This window comes from Cupressus sempervirens, chromosome 9 (genome assembly GCF_028749045.1).
Source record: "Cupressus sempervirens isolate cs-2001-9-10 chromosome 9, ASM2874904v1, whole genome shotgun sequence".
Classification (NCBI taxonomy): domain Eukaryota; kingdom Viridiplantae; phylum Streptophyta; class Pinopsida; order Cupressales; family Cupressaceae; genus Cupressus; species Cupressus sempervirens.
This window is the reverse complement of record NC_143126.1, coordinates 456967196-456984556: the sequence shown is the minus strand read 5'-3', so window position 1 is coordinate 456984556 and position 17361 is coordinate 456967196. Positions and strand designations below refer to the sequence as shown.

Sequence of the window (17361 nt, the reverse complement as noted above, 5' to 3'; positions counted from 1 at the left end):
CACATGATTGCTAGAGTGATTTTTATTTAAGTTGTTGGTTGTTGGTATTAGAAAGTTATATTGTGTAGAGGTTGAGTATTTGGTTTTCCATGAGTTTGATTTTATTATTTAGAGGTTATAAATTTGTTATTATCATTTACCATATCATTATGTTTGTAGTAACTATTGTTCATGATTTTGAGTTCATAAAGCTATCTTTTGATATAAGAGAGTTTGGTAGTACAATTTTCTTGATGATTAGTGTTGAATATGAAATTGGATTTTGAGTTGGAGTTAATGTGAAGGTTCGGGATTGTACTCATGTTTCTTTATACAGTGTTCATCGATCATGTAATGAGCATATTTTTTTCTACGTTGATTGAGTAGATCATAATTTTTATTTTACTAGTGTGTGGACATTTCTTTAGTTTGGTCCATACCAACTTGATGGAGTAATGTGTTGTGATTCTTGGTTTTCCATCAAAAATGGTGCTACAAGCTTGTGGGCGTAGTTGCACCTTTTTTTTCTCTATTTTGTGTTCTTAAGTGGGTAGTACTTTTAGTAGAGTACACCATGTTGTGGGTTAGACTCCCATTGGGGTTTTTCATAATGAATTTTCTCAAGAACAAATCTTAAGTTCAAGAGTTTTGTGTTGTGGATCTTGCATCTATATTATGTTTGAGAAGTTTTTTCTCTAATCGCTGCAACTGATTCACCACCCCCCCATCTCCCCTCCCTCCCCCCCCCTCCCCTAGTTGCACTCTCCTTCTTTGGGTTTAAGAGGAGCATGGAGAGTGCATTAAGGCTTTGTAAAATATATTTTGCAAATTCTAGGAGTGCTTGATTTTTGTGGAAATTATGAGTAATTGAATCATGGACAATACAAGTGATGACCTCCATAGAATCAGTGAATAGGGAAAAAAATTCTTTATGACATTTCCAAGGGTAATTCTCCTACTAGTGACAAGAAGGTGGTTAAGAAGCAAAAATATTAGTATGTAAGGACTCTAAAGAGATACATGTCTCCCTCATAGGACACAAATACTAATTGGAATACAAATGAGACTTTTGCACTTGTTCTAGCAATAAGGTTCCAAAATAAGGGTAAGGGTATAACTCTAGTTGATAGAATTTTCTAGAAGGTTAAAATTGTTAATAGAGATATCATTTCGAAGAAAGGTAAATTGGTGAAAATGTTGTAGATTTTTTGTTAGGATTTCTTTTTGGATCATTGTTATTTTCTTGTAGGGTTGTCTTGCCCTAGGTTTTTGTAGATTATTTTGTACTTGCTTTATTATTGGGTTCCATATGGTAGTTGTTTAAGTTTGTTTATGTTTCTCTGTTGTTGACTTTGAGTTTTTGGTCCCTTCAAAACTAATTTCCCCACCTTAAGCAAAATACAAACTTTTTTGGTGAGTACTTTACAATCATTTAAAATTAGTGTATCTATTTAGACCCACAGAGGGGATTCATGTATATCTAATATGTAAACAAAAATGTATATTTGGAAATAAGACAACTAACTCATACAAACTTTTAGGACACTATTAGACATTTTTTTTGTAGAAAAAACATTTATTTTGTCCCCTACAGAAATTTTTATATTCTAATATTAACAAGCACTTTTTTCACCACTCCTACATAACCATTCAAAATACAAATCTACTTTGGTCCACATAGAGTCATGCATGTCCCTCCTTTGAACATAAGTAAAATACACACACAATTAATTTAAGGACAACATTGGATACTCATGTAAAAATAACTAATATTAAATTTACATGCTTGACTTTATTGCAACATTGTACATATATATATATTTATTAATAATCAATTTGTTTGTCTCTATTATATATTGCTATATTTAATTTCAATAACCACCATTCAAAATGCAAGTTTTGATTTATAGGTGGGACTAGTGGATATCCATTTTGTAGATTATAGCATGTATTTGAACCACATATACATTCATTTTGAAGTTAACATTTTGTCTCCCATTAAAATATTTTGATTTTGATTTTTTGGACCTTTCTACAACCATTCAAAGTACAAATCTACTTTGATCTAGAGGTAATTAGTCCATGCATATCTCATTTATAGATTTAGCATATATTTGAACATAAGACAAATAAATCATACGTACTTTTATTTAAAAATAACATTATATATTTAATTGAACAAAAATATTTAAAAAATTGATACTTAAATACATGATTAATTTTTTAAAAAATATCTACTTGTTTTATCTCTCTCCGACCATTCAAATCTATTTTAGTTCATAGAATGAGGATCCCGAGAGAATGACTAAATATTTTAATTTATTAATATATTGAAATGAATTTATTATTTTAATTTAATATTAAATAATAAATTAATGTTCCAATCTATCGGCTGGGTAGACCTTTCCTCCCACTAGACCAAATTCATCAACCATGTCCAATCATGTACATGGTTCCTTCTTCACAGCCGTAATGGACAGACACTGGTCACTATTTCTCTTCCTTGCTAAGCCTTTAGCCCTTGCTTTGCCCACACGGTTCTTCCTTGCTAAGTCTTTACACCCTTCCTTTGCCCACACGGTTCTTCCTTGCTAAGTCTTTACACCCTTCCTTTGGTCCACACGGCTCTTACTTCTTCCTTTGGTCCACACGGCTCTTACTTCTTCCTTCCAATTACGTGCTGTCCACGTCACCGTCCAAATTACTCACCCCGAATTTTAAAGAAACCCTAGTGCAAGTTCTAGTTATATCTGTACGCCTATTAAACCAATCGGTACGCCTCTCTTTCCATTTACTTCTGGTTGCTCTATGTATCTAGGTCTGCAAACGAATTCATTGGCTTTCCCTTTTGAAGGAAGTTAGGATCATTCAGATTTTGGAAGAAGCTGTGTGCTGCATGATGAGGAATATACCCCCATCTGTTATTTTCTCAGGTATTTACACCGTTTGAGTCCACAATTTTGTAAAAAAGTTTGTACTCTTATTGAAATCTTCGGTTTTGTATAACTTAGCAATGAATCTATTACTGACTGTAATGATTTTTAAAGGTCGATTTTTAGGTTTTGGTTAGTAATATGAATAGATTGGCTTTTGTAAGTGTTACTTCTCTTTTTTTAAGGGTTAAAGTCTTATGTTTTGATATGATTTTTTTGGGTGGGTGTTTCTGAATGGCAGGTAAGAGATGTGGTTAGACATGTAAAGCGTAATAGCAGAAGGTTAGAGGTTGCTCCTTCAGTTATGGCAGGTTAGAAGATCCAAACTTGCTAGATAGAGAACGGTCTTATGTATTTATCTGTGGCATCATATACATTAGAAAAGAAGTAATCCATTTATGGTAAATAAAATCATTTATCAGAGTGCATCAACGATCAACATCTCAGTAGCAATAAATTATTAAAAATCTATATATGTGTTTAGCTTTGTATAGTTATTATTGTTTTGTTTTTATAAAATATAGTTAAATAATTTTTTAAAATAAAAATATATTTTGTGGTAAAGTTGAATGATTCTAAATGAGTTCTTTAAGAGTCAAGTCTTATTGAATTCAAAGTCTTAATATAATAAAATATGAGGGTGAAATATTATGGAGGTTTTAACCTAAAGACTTTCACTCATATTCTAGATAACTAAATAGTTTTTTGTAAAGATATAAAATATTTTATTATAATAGACATAAAATAAATTATAAATATGGTCAGTATGTTAAATTTAAGAATATTAAAAAAATATGAAAGTAGATTAATAAATTACCATACAAACATCTTGACATTATTCAAATTCATTCATAAGTCACAATGTTTTTTCACTTATGCTTCCAAAAAGGGCTTGCTTGAATTAATCAAGCAACACTTGGTAGGGTCTTGAGGTGTATGCTCTTATGTGATGGTGTCCATAACATCAATTTTTGGTAAAAATTGGGAACCCTTAGGTCTTACATAAAATTATTATATTTATAATATTTTTTATTTTTTATCCATAAATGACCTAAGCCTTGATGCATCATAATTATATAAATACACCCATTCAATAATCTTTTAGTCCCAAGTTACATTTTCTCATCTTCGTTCTAGGTTTTCTCTCAATCCTTCCCTTATTTTGTCTCTGACTAGGATTTTTATATAATCTAAGCACTACATCTTATATGTTATGTTAAGGATAAAGCTTTAAAAATTCATCAATACAAAAAGGCACAAAAGTGAAATGTGAAGTGGTAAAAAAAATCTTAAACAAAAATAAAATACACTCCTAAAACATGAGAAAATGCATCTAATAGAGATAGGTAGTCATTCCTTAGCTAAGAAAACATGTCTTAAGCACCATGATTATTAGCTTGTTACATCAAAGGGTGTTTTGTTTTGTCTTATTTATATAATAATACAATGATAATAAATTTATGTTACTCTTTTGACATAAAATGTGGGGTGGGGGGGAGAGGCTTTTCAATATTTTGAATGTCCATAAAGTCTAGAATAGATGATTCTAGAACCCTCAAATTTACCTCAAACTAATTTTTTGAGGCTCCAATACCATATTCCACAATGAATTTATCTCTCCAACCATATTGTCTTTGGATGCAATATTTAGGTAGTTAGTAAAAACTAAAGAAAGACCCATGAATCTTCCCCAACATAATGAGGTGTAAACTATGGTAGAAATTTTTAAAATTCTAAACCATCCCTAATCTAGATGTACTCCCTATATTGAAATTGACTTCTTATGTATGACCTTCTTCTATACCTATATTAGCTAATTCATCTTCCTTTTGATTTCCCTTTCATTATATATGTTTGATTGTGATCTCCTCCCAATTTTGCCCCTTATAATTTCACTGATAGGAATGAGGAAAACAAAGAGAAGCAGTTCCCTATCACCAATGCTATGGATGAGGATGCGATCCATGTTAAATTACTAGAGGAAGATCTGAAGTTGATATCTAGCCTCCTCTAGGTGTGCTCCAAATGACAAAAGCTCTTTCTATGTACACTTCTATAATGGAGAAATGAACCATTGATTCCATTAAAAAGTAAAACATCAACTACAAAGCCTTAAATGAAAAAATGGAGGAAGTTCAAAGAAAGATCAAAGATGAGGCCGAGAGTATTTTAATGTTGGGAATGATGTGGAGGTTAAGATTCAAGGGTTGGTTGATAGAATTGAGAAATTAGAAAGAAACACCACTATTATGGTTAATAATTACCAAAAGTTGTTGGAGGTCTTGGTGGAAAGTATGATACTTGTTGGTAATATGGACATGTAGGAAGACACCATCTTGGTGTTAGACCTAGATGAGGCTAAGGGCATGTAAGAGGTTATAGGAAAGAAATGAACTAGATCTTCTATGAGGAAGATGAATGCTAAGATTGAAGAACAAATCAAAGATGATGTCAAAGAGGATGTGGAGAAGATCAAGGAAAAGGAGGTGCCAAAAATGGAGCCAACTTAATGCAAGGTTGGTTCTTTTGTCTTCTTCCTTTCACCTTTTGTGTTTTTAGCATAGTTATGTTGTTTATTTCTGCTATTCATCATAGTTAGTCCGTTGGTTGCTTGTGAGATGTTGGTTGTCTAGGGGTGCTATTTTTCTATTCCAACATAGTTTGTTATGAAAAACTTGATTTCATATTTTGTAAATACATTTGGGGTTTTGGGTCCCTTATAAGAAAAAACATATTTTAACCCTTAATCGAAAACAAGGTAAAAGGGCTCTAGAGAAAATTGAGTTCAATCTCCTATAAATTTTTTTTGGGTTATATAATAGATTATTTGTTTAACATATTATAAAATCTTTTTTCATAACAAAATTATGCTTTCCTTTATGAATTAATTACTTAGCTAAAAAAATATTTTCATTTTAAAATAATATAAAAATAAAATATAAGTAAATGCATATTCATTATATCCTTAGGGGACATTAAAATGATAGGGCATGAATTCCTAGAAGGAAGAAGGCATCTACCTATTCCATTTGTTAAAGTATGGCTCTTCTCCCACTCTAGTCATTATCAAAATCTACAAGATAGGTTAGTAAAGATACAAACATCCATCAAAGAATACAAGTAGATGGTAGCCTATTAAACATGTATAAGAATATAGAAAGGAAACATTTAGGCTATAAATGTACAATTGTTGAGATAAATAGTCACTAACACCCATTATGAATAGTTGATAAAATTATGTATTGAAATATATAATTGGAAAGGGAGATATAGTTGTTGGATGAAATTCTTGTAAGAGTTACAAGATTTGTAAAAAAATCAAGGAATGAATTTTTATAATGGGAGAGTGAAAAATCATACTTGAAAGATTCAAGAGTGAAGCCCTTAATAGAGTTAGAAATAATAAGGGTATCAAGTGATGGAGTTAGAATTAGATTATTATTTTTTTTGGATTCGTATTAAAGAAATTGGAAAATAACCTTTGTGAGATCTTTAAATTAAAATGTAGGCATTAATAGGAGCTTTTTGATCAAGAATTTCATTAAAAAAATGAATAGCACTTGTTCTCTATTAATCAATCTTTGAAAAGATTGGGTGAAACTTCTATCATTATTAGAGGTTTTTTATTTAGTTTACAAATTTCTTATTTATAAAAAATAGAAATTTAATATATATATTTTTAAAACAAAGTTTTAAATAGTAAATTAAGAAATATCAAAATATCAAGATTCAAGAGATTTGTTAAAAAATACTAACTCCTTTGAATAAATAGGACATTGAGAACTAATAAACCTCAAAAAATAACTATCATTTACTTAAAGTGTGATGAAAAAAGTAATGGATAAACATTTTCTAATTCAAAGATGTAGGGAGGTGTGTATTTAAATAAATGGATATTTTAGTTGTATGAAATAATGAAGAAAGATTTTGCTACAATTTTTGAAGAACCTATATATACCTTACAAACTATATCAATAGATTTTTTCCTATGTAATTAATATCCTTTTATTTGCATGTATTTATTCTCTATGTAATAGCTAACTTATTGTTTCATTTTATTATATATACAATTATATTGATGAATGCATCCAATTTGGAGAGTATGTTACATTTTACAATCTAGTGTCATCTAATATGAATAATGGATATTGATTAAACTAGTTTGAAGAACTAGATTTGGAGGGTGTGCCAAGTGTTATTTTAAAGAAAATATAGAATTGGTGTCAATTAATATGATTGGCCCTTCATGGAGTGGGAGGGGAAAATTTTGAATAAGATTTGATGAGTACTTTAGGAGGCATTATACATTCTCAAAGGAGATGTCAACTTTTAGAGGAAAGTTATCTCATGAGTAGGCATATTTGTGGTGATTTTTGCGGTAGAGGAGAGTTTATTTCCACAACCCTTGAGTATTAATTAGATACATTTAGAAGAGATGTGGTCTATCAAAGGAAGGAAATATCACATGTATAGTAGTGTAGGAGGGATTAGATACACTCAACAGAGATGTATAATTTTGGGAGAAATGTATCCAATTATATATGGGAGGTGAGAGCACTCACATTGTACAAATGGTTTGAGGTTCTATGATCATGATATCTATTGATGTGAGCAATTTGGAATCTCTTGGATAACCAAGGAAGCCAAGACATCCACTATTGTTACTAGTTTGATATCTCTTGAGCAAGTGAGGAGGATTGGTGAAGGGGCTTCATCAAATTCTATAGAAGGTTGGGTTTAGATCCCTTGCAATGTTCCAATCTTGTTCAAATTAATGTAATAAGGTGGGTAATATAGGAATTTTTACATTAATTAGGTTATTTTTTATTTTTTATTTAGTTTTATAAATTGGATAAAATAAATATTAATAGTTAAGAATAAATTGGTTAAATGGGAAGTTATTCTCATAGGCAATTTTGTGAGGAAAAAGGGGGAGGTTTTCAAAGTCCATTGCATGTTAATGGAAAATTAGAAATTTTTGGATTGAATCAAATGAATTAAAAAACTTATATTACCCTTATCTGTTGTTAAAATTATTGAACTTAGAGTTTCTAGATATAGGAATTGGTAATCTCATGATATTATTTTGTTAGAAGTATTACCATGTAATACTAATTCAATATTATTTGATAAGTTTGGATTTTTTGAAGAAATTTTTGCATAAAGCTTGTAGGAGGAGAAGGTTCCATTCAAAGAAATAAAAAATGGGTGGAAATTAGTTGGGGGAATATTATTCTGAAAGGAAATTATAAAAATTAGTATCAATACCTTACAAGATAGGAAAGTACTATGGTGGAATGGGCCACGCTACATATACAAAGGTAATATTTAGCAAGGGATGATCTATTTGAGAAAAGTAAGTCATAATAAAGGTGACTAGTGAGGCCCACTAGGTACACCAACACCATAAAATGTGGGGCCAATGCAGATAGGGTCCCATGCTTGGGTTTAGAGTTGGATAGAGTACCCTTTGTAATATTTACATGCACTCTTAGGGAAGACAAATGCTAGACATTACATGTTCTTATAGATTGGTACACTCACTCTAAATTTATATATGTATAAGATAGATTTATCTTATTGACAATATATTTATTGTATGAGTGTATCTTTGTACTCTTGTTTCCTTTATTGAAGGACCTAAATTAGGAATTATCTTTTAAAATTCATTTTAATCACTAAAGTACCTCTCACCATCATACAATTATTATTCCAGATAAAAAATTAGGTCAATCTCATAAATGAGACATTATTTATTGCTACAAGATTTTCCAAATATCCCAATGAGTATGAGAAATTGCAATAATTATCTTTAACTCATGCAAAAATAGTCTATCAACCCTCGCTAACACTAATAAGACATATCATTGAACATGCTTATGGATTTATGTCCATTGATACTATTTCTCACTTTGACTACATCAATTCTTACCACATAATGACAATGTTTTATGATCATTCAATTTTATGCCAACACTTAATACCATTAGTATAATTGGTTCTATGTATAAAAACATATAAACTAAATTTCTACCATTATTAGGCTTGCTTCTATACATAAAAATATATAAACAAAATTCAAGCATTATATAATTTCTTGTGCCTAATCCATAAAATGTCTCTAAATGATGTATTTCTCTAATATGGCTAAATAATTTATCATGAATCATAATAAAATTCTATAGTAGAATACTTGTAGTTAAAATTTTTATCCCACATATATGCCGCATAAAATCATCTACGCTTATGAGGATATTCCATAATATTGTCTATTTGGAGACATGCAAATGGTCAACTATTTTCTTTACTAAGTAGATGGATGAAATTGTATGACATTATTTTTTAGGAAGTGGGAAGAGAAAGTTATTTACATGCATGAAATGAATGATTTTGGTGATGATTTATGTGTGCTAAGGAATATGAAAATAAATCTATTAAATAGCTAATTGGTTGTAGGTAACTAATGTCTTAAGTTATAGTAAAAAGGAATTGAATGAATAAGATATAAATTTATTTAAAATTTTGAATAAATGACTTAAATTTTGTTTAATTAATAATTGAAGGTTCATAAAAAAGATTAGTTAAATAATTAGTTTTGGTAAATTATAGTTGGTATGGGGTAAAAATATGGTGGTTAGGATTTGGATAAGCACACTAACTTATTTATAATGGATACAAGTGGAAATATCTTTGATCACCATTACCCAATGATTATATCCAAATCTATGATGCTTCATCAATATTGAATCTTCATGTCTTTATTTACACTAAATCCCACCATTGAACATTACTCAATTTACAAAAATGACATTGTATAATTGTTAAGATCTAAGACATAAAATTAAGAGCAATAACAAGAAATACAACAATATTAACCATTCCTTCATTAGAGAAGAAAAGTGCATCTAGGAAGAGTGATTGGGTCAAATAAGGAGTTGAACCCAACATTCAATGAGTGTTATTAAGTTGTTTCACACTAAACTAAGATGAGGTATTGAAATAGAATATATATTTCACTAAATAACTCCTAAATAACTCCTAAATGAAATAGTTTATTTTGTTTTTCACATGCTCATGTTGTTTTACTATCAGCCAAAATTGCAATAGGAGGATTTCCTCTAACGCTATATAAGTAATGATAAAGATATTGAGTTTTTTTCCTCGATTCTTTCTTGATTGAGTCTTTGAATCAAGTTTTTAATAAAAGATATATACAGTGACTAGTCCACTTTTATTTTTTTTTTAATTTTAAAGTCTTATTTGTATATCCTTTAATAGGGTGATACTTTAGCTAGTGTTTGAAGTCCATTCACAATGATACTCTTATTTGAGTAAAGCTCCTAATAGGGATAGAGAAAAATCACTTAATTTGGTGACTACTAGCAAGTTTTTTCATTAATTGAATTTATTGTAAGTTACTAATTGGACTAAGATCCTCACATGATGTACTTCAAAAGAGTGCATTTCACATTGGGCATCAATCTCACCATGGTTTTCATCCAAATTGGGTGTCCATGAGAAAAATCTTGGTATTAAATGTTGTTATTGTGTGAATGATTATTTATTGTTGAATGGTACTTTATAAATTGTAGTTATTTATTACACACATGTGGTGGATATTTTGAGGAAGTTTTTTATTATATCTAATTTTTATTTTGTGGTAGATTCTTGATTCACCCACCCGTCTTAGTAATATTTGGGCGTGATTATTCCAACACTAACTTCACACATATGTAGAGCCTAAATTATATACCATATTTACACTATTTTTAGAAAATGATTATGTATGTAGTTATCATTAAAAAAATTATTTGCCTCTGGGTATTTATCGGGCTTTATAGAAATCATCAAGAATTAAAGGGTACAAAAGTGTAAATTTCAAAGTGCCCACTGATACTTCTTTAACTTGCACTAATAACCATTCACTAAAAACCACCAATGGTTATGAATAAATGCCCTATTAGTCATACACAAAGATTAGAATAATGGCGCAAAAATATGATAATTACTGACCAAGAAATTTAAGAATCGATTGGCTATTAGTACACGTGTTAACATTTTTCTTTTGCTTGTTAAAAATTAGTAATCGGGAGGTCAAAAGTGGGTGTAATATACTATTATTAGAACAAGTTTGATTGTTGGTGCTTTTCCTTTAATATTGATAACACAAAAATTAATTTACACTTGAAAATGTAGTGAACTACAAATTCAAAAAGACAAAAGAAAAATATACAAACAAACATGTAGAAACATCTATACAAAAGATCATCCCAAATACTCAAGTGGTCAGCTACTTTATTTTGCTTCTACTAGTTTTGGGTAAGGAACATTCTCATTGTTAATTATGTTCCATTGTCTATCCAGCCCAATTCTTTCACCACTAGTTCTTTTTCTTCATCAGTTTTCCTATCCTTGTGAATACTATTTTGGACAAGATCTTGCTTTGAAAGTTTGCATTCAATATGAGAGATGTTATGAATTCTAGAAAAAATTAACTTATCCAAAATGATTTTTAACAATATTCATCCAAAGCTTATCATCTTATAAGGATGAAATGTTTATAAGCATAAAATGTTATCCTCTTCTCTAGATGTCGATAGGAACCATCTATTAGAAGGTTTTAGAAGGAGGTATTTCAATCTTCAAGGCTTATCTATTAGCCCTATAGTTTTTGATGTAGTGCAAGGTAGGAGAATCCCCAAAAGAGATGTTGTACCCCCCACAAAATAACCACTCAGTAAAAATAATACAACAATGCAATACCTAGTACCAATTCACAACTCTTTATTCATAAAATAATAGAATATAGGCAATATGCTAGGCTATAAGGCCTTCCTATTTATGGCCAAATATAAAGCAATTACAACAGTTAAACAAGATCTCTCAAGATCTAAATCAAATCCTAGCTAGCCCAGATTTGTAACATAACAACAACCTGGTAGAAACCTCCAAGATCTCAACTTATGCTTGCAAGCCACCAAGCAACCTCCTTGTTTCTAAACTGCAACTACTAGCTCTTCTCCAAATTTGCTATCTTAGCTACTCCTCTACTGATGATATCAAATCCTCCAAATCATGACCCAAAATAATAATCATCCAATGATCCACCACTTAATTATTTCTACATCAACACAAGTTCCTTATATAGTTAGGTAAGCCACAAATTTGTTAGTCAAGCATTTAATTACATTATAGGTTCACCTAGGAAGAGTAAACCAAAACTATAGAAAAATGGACAAAAATCAATGAAAAAATATATTTAGGTCCAAAAATGACCCAATAACATGTCCCTAACTTAACAAGATCCCATTTCATCATATGAAACTATGCAAGATGAAAAACTCCACATGTTTCATGAAAACTAGAAGAAATCAATACCGAAGGAAAATCATGATATCTCCCAACTTTGAATGAATTAAGACCTATTCTCTTAACTAAATATATTATATTAGGTCATCTTTAAGATCAAAAGTGTGCAAAATCTGATCCCTTAACGATAATTTTCTTCACATCTTGAAAGTCACACGTAGAAATCGAATGTGTAAACTGACAGAAAATTGTTACCCAAGGACAATGACCATATCTCTCAAGTCATGGAAAATTAGGACTTGCACCTTTAACTAAAGCTAGTAATCTATGCCCTCTTCAATCCATGAAATTCACAACCTCTCATTCATTAAGGATAATTAGTTACATAACTCACAATTATCCTATAGAAACCAAAATATATAGCTCCAGCCATGAGGTAAAATGACTTTAACTTCAACACAATCCATCTAGTCCCCATGTGCTCCTAAGGAAAGGTTCCCAAATATGTCTTGAACCAATCCTAAAATACACAAATCATAACTCCATGAATCTAATCATAAATCCCCTTCATACATGATTGTTTTCTTCCCTAGGATGCTGGACTACATCAGACACGCTAGGTGAGAAGAAAACATATTCTTAATAGTTGGAAGAACATCTTTCAGGGTTCAACACATAAACCCCAAACTAGCTCTTTAGATACATGTCCTCCACCACATCAACTTGTATACTCTTTCCTTTATTCTTCTTCTACAAATTATTTTTTGCAATTGTCATCTTCAAATCTTTCTTTGGTGTACAATAGGTTTTCTTTCCATGTTGATCTCTAACCATTTTAAAATACTTCAAATCAACCTAGCTACTAATACTCAGGTTCTTATTGAGCTCTCCATTCTGCAAAGGAACCGTAGAATTCTTACTACCACCCTTCTCAATCATAAACACATTCTTGACACAATCATGCACAACCCTGCAGCTATACTACCAAGGTCTACCAAGTAATATGTGACAACTACTCATGTCCACGATATCACACAACACTTGATCCTTATACTTTCCAATATGGACATCAACAAGACATTGCTCCCTCATGTCCAAAGAATGTTCATCTTGTAACCAGCCAATCCTATAATGATAAAAATGTGTTACCCTCTTCAAACCAAGTTTTTGAACCATCTCTTCAGCAACTAAGTTATTAGTACTACCACCATCTACAATCACATTACAGATCTTACAATTATACTCATAAGGAGTCCTAAACAAATTCCTCCTTTCACAAGGTTCTAGTGTCCTTTTTCCAAGAAAAACTCTTCAAATTAGAAAGTTATCCCCATCCTTCTTAGGTTCATTTACTAAATCTTCAGCTTCTTGCACCACAATAGTTCTTTTGTCACTAGCCTTAGGACATTCATATGCTCTATGTCCTTCTTCATGACATCTATAGAAACTACCCTTAAATGCACATTTGTCTGCTTGCTTCCTTTGTTCAATAGGTTTTGGTTCATCTGGAAAAATTTGTTTGTTCTTCACCAAGTGATCTTGCTTCTCCTTTCCTCGAGGATTACCTTGATGTCTCCTCTTCAACTTCTCTTCTTTCTCAAATCATACTGATAAGAATCCTCAAATCATGCAATATTTAGCATACCAACCTCATCCTGAATATTAAATCTCAAAAAATTAATATATCTAGCCACCTTATCCTTAGAAAATTCTCTATGTCTAGATTGAATAGTCAACTTGTAAAAATCCTCTATATAATCTTTCACATTGATATCCTTCTACTTCAGAATCTACAATTTCTTAAACAACTCAAGTTCATGATCAACAAGAATGAACTTAGCCTTCATTTTAGTCACCATCAATCTCCATCTAATGATTTTCAATTCATCTTCTTCTTCTCAATCTCAATGTAATTCTTTCAACCAAAGAGAAGCATGTCCTTTCAACTTAGTTTGTACCAACATTAAGTGGATCCTCAATATCCTCAAGCTCAAACTATTATTCCAATTAACCAATCCAATCAACAAGGTTTTCAGGATTCAAAGAGCCTGAGAAATTAAAAACTTCCATCTTATGCTTCAACTTCAACTGAGATCTAGGTCTAGAAAACTCACCATCCCTATTTCTGATAGGTCTTTCCACATGATTAGTTATGTCCTCACCACTTGATCCAGCAACCTCAAAGTCTTCAACAACTTCCTCATAACCATCCTTAGTTTTCGTATGCAGAGGTACACCAACTATAGCACTTATAATCTTAGTGATCATGTAACTCTTAATCAGCTCCATCTAAGATTGGAAATCTAATTTAACCTTCTCTAAGATCCTCACTTCCACAACATTAGAGAGATCTTCAATTGCCCTAGGGTCCAATCTTCTTGGAGGCATCTTCCAAGATATTCACAAACCCTCTATAATAATCAACTAGATCAAAACTTCACTCTAATACCACTTGATGTAGTGCAAGGTTGGAGAATCCCCAGAAGAGATTTCTTAGTCCCAACACATAACCACATAGTAGAAATATTACAACAATGCAAGATCTGGCACCAATGCACATCTCTTTATTTACAAAATAACTAATTATAGGCAATATGTCAGGTTGTATAGCCTTCCTAGTTATGGCCAAATACAAAGAAATTATAATAGTTCAAAAAGATCCCTCAATATAAAACTCAAATATTAGCTAGCCTAGATCTAAAACATAACAAAAATTTGGTAGAAAACTCCAAGATCTCAACTTGTGCTCGCAAGTCACCAAGCGATCTCCTTGTTTCTAAACTACAACTACTAGCTCTTCTCCAAATTCACTATCTTAGCTATTTCTCTATTGATGATACCGAATCCTCCAAATCATGATCATAATAATAATCCTCCAATGATCCACCACTCAATGATTTCTACATCAACTCAAGAAAGTATAGCTAGCTAAGCCACAAGTCAGCTAGTCATGCATTTAATTACATTATAGGTTCACCTAGGAAGAGTAAACCAAAAGAACTCAATGAAAATTTATATTTAGGTCCACACATTTCCCAATAACATGTCTCTAACTTAAGAAGATCCAATTTCATCATACAAAACCACACAAGATAAAAAAACTCCACACGTTTGGCTAGAACTAGCAAGAAATTGATCTAGCTGAGGAAAATCATGATATCTCCCAACTCTGAATGAATTAAGACCTGTGATCTTAACTCAATATAGTGTATTAGGTCCTCTTTAATACCCAAGTGAAAAAATTCTGATCACTTAAAAATAATTTCCTACACATCTCAAAAGTCGCACAAGGAAATTAGATGTGTAAATTGACAGAAAATTAATACCCAAGGACAACAACCATATCTCTCAACTCATGATGAAATATGAATTTCTCCTTTAATTTAAGGTATTAATCTAGGCCCTCTTCAATCCATAAACCTATCATTCATTAAGGATAATTATTTAGACAACTCGTAAGTAGCCTGCGAAAACTAAGAAATACAGCTCTGGCTGCGAGGTAAAATGACTCTAACTTTAACACGATCCATCCAATCCCCATCTGCTCCTAAGGAAAGGTTCCCCAATATGCCTTAAACAAATCCTAAAATACACAAAACATAACTTCATGAATCTAGTCATAATTCCCCTTCATACAAGATTGCTAACTTCCCTAGGATGCTCCTACATCAGTTTTTTGGTAGATAGTGAAGAATGTTAGAAGAAAACATTTTGATTTTTCCAAATGCATTAAAATCTATTTTCTAACATATTTTTTAAATTATAAGAGCAAGAATATCATTCATACATTTTATATGACAACTACTAATCTTATGTCCTAGTTGGTTGCATCTAAAGAATTACTCCATGAACCCTTCACATTTTGACAATTAGATCCATAATACTTAGTTGATTGTATGTACAATGGCATAGGTATATTTAAGAGGGAAAAAAAAACCTTAAATTTGATAAAATAGACAACTTGGTTCAACAATGATTCAATGTTCACCATATTTTACATAACTAGATGATGTAGGAGCATTGTAGGTTGTCTTGCTATCCTTATTATCTTTGTTCATTTTGTTAGTAAGCGTTGAGTTGCAGTTATTGCTAAGTTGTAGTTGTTTTCTAGTGTTTGTTGAGTTTTCCTATATGTGCCAAGTTGACCAATGTTAGACAAGCATTCCTATATGTGTCGAGTTGTCTAGTGTTGGTTGAGTGTTCCTTAATATGTCTAGGAAGCCTGATTGAGTTATTGGTACTTGATTTTTTCTTTGATTGAGATTGTCTTTGATTGGTTCCTAGTATGAGCCAACTAACATTTCTAATGTGGGTTGTAAATTTAATGCAAAGATATTGTCTTGGGATGTGTGTAAACAGTTTTGAGGGTGACCTTATACTATGTATTGATCTAGAATATTCTGTAATCTATTTTGGCAACTATAAATAGGGGCATCTACGCTTAGGTTAAGCAAGTAGAGAGAGTATGGGTAAACTGCAAAGTCAAGGGAGCTAGAAGAGTTAGTATAAAGGATCTGTGAAAATTTTAAGCCTAGAATTTCATAAATCTTGTTGGTTGTAACCTAGAAGGCCTTACAACCAATCATGTCTACTAACTATTTGATGAATTAATAAAGTATTTGATGTTCCTCTTCTCTTTGGTGTTGTTCTCTATGTTATTTTGTTCCAATGTGTTTACTCGGTGAGGTGGTTGGATAGCTAGTTGCATATTTAGCCCTAATTTCCCATCCATACCTACATCAGGTAGTACTAGAGTTTTACGTTAATCCTTGAGGAGATTGTATTGTGTAGAACTCTAAGTTGGATTTGGTTGTAGGGTGATGGATTTGTTGATTTGACCTATAACTTGCAAAGGGTTCTGATCTTGTAGGAACTTGTTTGTCAAAACGGTTTGAGGTAGAGGAAATGTTGACATTACTATGATGGATATGTTGAGATAGATTTAAACCAAATTAAATGGGTTGGAGACATCCCGAAGGAGGGAATTGCATCTTGATGATGAAGCAATGACACAAAACTCTAATCATGAACCTAAGGAAGATCAAGATGAGGAAATATTGTTGAGAGTGTTGTCTAGGGAACATTCAAAGCCTTCTATGGAAGTAGTTCCTTATGATGGAAAATTGGACATCAATCTTGT

General features: G+C 31.3%; 1 long non-coding RNA gene across 5 annotated transcripts in view; it reads left to right on the top strand.

The window, feature by feature from the left end:
* LOC149539296 (uncharacterized) overlaps window positions 1-17361 on the top strand; it is a 206605-nt gene that overhangs the window by 92811 nt on the left and 96433 nt on the right. For 2 of the 5 annotated variants that reach the window (XR_016356210.1, XR_016356211.1), the window contains exon 1: window positions 2455-2912. This is a non-coding gene — a long non-coding RNA (uncharacterized LOC149539296). Of the gene's footprint in view, window positions 2913-3153; window positions 3224-17361 lie in introns of those variants that run through there. The other 3 variants (XR_016356213.1, XR_016356209.1, XR_016356208.1) reach the window with 3 other exon arrangements.